Genomic DNA, 2,838 nt, shown 5'->3' on the forward strand with positions numbered 1-2,838 from the left:
GTACATTGACTCACCATTACCATATTTTTTCTTACCATTTTGCATACTCTTTATTCCATATAAAAATAATTTCATGCAAGCTTCTCTTATTTTTGGTGTAACTCCTTCCCAACAAAAATCCAAAAAAACTAGTTCTATTTATGTGTATATTTTTTCAATATTGTGATTTTTTCCTTCCTACATCTATTCTCTATTACTCTCATAAATTAGACCACCAAAAATATTCATCTTTTTATGGTAGATGTATAATGAGAGATTTATTTTGACCCCTTTATATTTTTTCCACCTATATTATTTATATTTGACATGTACATATTTTTTTAGACCCCTCAATATTTGATTTTCTTAGTTGTATTATTCACTTATATCATGATCTCAACAATATCTTAAATTATAGACCTACCAAATAAGGTCAAGGGTATGTGGAATGCATGCATGCACCATGGGGAGCTCACTCTTGGAGGTATTCAAAAGAATCATCCAAAGAAGGACCTCACAAGGACCTTGTGCAGTGGAAAAAACAGTCGGTTTTACTGAATTTTTAAAGATCACATGCTCCCCGAATTTGAAAAGGTGATACAAACAAACGTTGTAGCTCGTGAGCTGAACTTTCACCTCAAATTTTTTCATATTTTTTTGAGCTACGAGCTGTGAGCTATGATTTTATTGGTGGACCCCAGTTTGCCCATGCTATGCAGCCACACTCCCTCTTCCACTTTATCATTTTCCTCTTTCACACACACTCCTCCCTCTCCTTCCCACTCCCAAACCTGCAACTCCCATGTCCTAATTCACCCTCTTCACCATTGCCACATCTCTCACACCTCCATAGCCTTCATCCTCCATTTCTACACCCTATGTGTCCCCCTTTCTCTCTACATATATGTCCATATTACCATACTCTATTCATCTTTGTAAAGAACTTCAAAAAATCAGCAAAAATCCAAGGTTAACCTCTGCAAATGAAGGCTTTATCATGAATTTTCCAAGGTTTTAAGATAACATAGCTTCATCGACACGCGCTACTTCGCCATGCTGACCGCTTCTTCTACCGGTGCTGTAAAGAGGTGAATGTCAACTTCTCCAAAGATTCAACCTCTCTTTACAAGCTCATCCCTTCTCTAACTTTTCTCATCATATATCTCACCATTTGGTGAATGATTTTGTAAATATTTTTTAGTGATAATTACTAACTACTAACCACTAACCTTATTGTAAAATTCACCCTCTACTAGAGTAGGCACTCCCAAATTATTCACTCAATCCTCTCTCCTTTCATCCTCAATAATTCTCTTCCCTTGAGCCCACATCCATGTGACTCAAAGGACAAGAGAGACCCACCCTCATGAAAAAAAATAAACATATGCATAATCTTTTATTCCTTCAAATAAACTTGATTAGGCCTAATCCTCATCGGGGCTTCTAAAACCTATGAATAGAGCCCTTCTCTCCCTTGTAAATTATCACATGATCACACTACACCACACCATTCTCAACACATAACACACCACTCTTCAAGCCTAGTTGTGTAGAGTGTGTGCATTGTGAGTGCTCTATTCCATCACCACACATAGGTGCATGGAGAAGCTTGAAGTTAGTTATGCCATCTAGAGGAGTGTAGTGATACTATACTTTGCAATCACACTTGTAGCGTACTCTTGTCCATAAATAAAATTCATAGTTTTGGGTGCAATTGTATGCTGCAACTATGACTCTTCTCTCCAAATTGACTTGATAAGTTGGCGCATCATGTGGTTGAAGGTATATTGTCCTTGAAGTTTGTTGTGCCATTTCATGCTTGGTGGTTTGAGGGCTTGTTGAATTGTTTGCCTAAAAGGTAAATTGTAAGAGGGTGCTCGGTGAGAGGGCTCCTGTGACCCTAAGACAATTTGTGTATTGGCAACAAGGTCAAGTTTTGTGTTGTCTCTCTATTTCTCATCAAGCTTTGTGTGCATCTAGTCTTTAAGGCTAAGACTGAGTTGCTCAAGTTGATTTGTGCTCTTTACCTCTCTCTGGAGTGGTGAATGTTTGTGTTTGGTGTGTGTGGCTATCTTGCATTCCCCTCTCTTTGTACGTTTGAGTACAAGGAGATATCACGTGCCTCCTAGTTCGCATCTACAACTAGGTGGTGCCCCTTTTCTTGTTTGGTTTCTGGCTGTGGGTTGTTGTTGTCTCTGATTGTGCTTGCCCCAGCCCCAATTGAGCAGCACGGGAGCCTCGACGGGTGTTTAGAGGCCGCTCTTCTTGTTGCCCGCCCCGGACCGCCTCAAATTGGTGCCCCACGGAGGACGGCTTGTGTATTTTTCTGAAGGCTAAACCTTTAGCATAATCAAGTAGCTTGCATGAATCACGAGAATTTGTATGATCCCTTCATTCCCATTGCAAGGCAAAAGGTCATAATTGTTAGTACTAAGTTGCAATTTCAACGTGTAATTCGTAGAATTTTAGATCCTCTTAGGTTGGCAGAGATAAACGCATCAGTAAATCTTTTTATTTTGCCTCTCATTAGGTACGACCTTAGTTTGGACGTTTATATTTTTGTTTTGTTTTAAGAATTAGGTCATGCATAGACCATGGATAATGGCCCAAGAATAGAGGTTTTCCACTTTCATTTCACTCCACACATTAGAATAAACATTGCAATTAGTAGAAAAATCCATTTTCAACAACGTATGGTGTTCATGTTTGGTGCCCAAAGAGTAGGAGAAATTCTCGCATCACAAAACCTTGTCATCCTGCCTCTTATTGATTATCATAGGTCATTTGATGTGAATTTTTTATTTTGGTTGTAGACTTGATTGCAATTTAGAAACTTTATTGCGTAAATTTTCAAGAGAG

Source organism: Adiantum capillus-veneris, unplaced genomic scaffold (assembly GCF_014529385.1).
Source record: "Adiantum capillus-veneris isolate H3 unplaced genomic scaffold, ASM1452938v2 Hic_scaffold_313, whole genome shotgun sequence".
NCBI classification, from domain to species: domain Eukaryota; kingdom Viridiplantae; phylum Streptophyta; class Polypodiopsida; order Polypodiales; family Pteridaceae; genus Adiantum; species Adiantum capillus-veneris.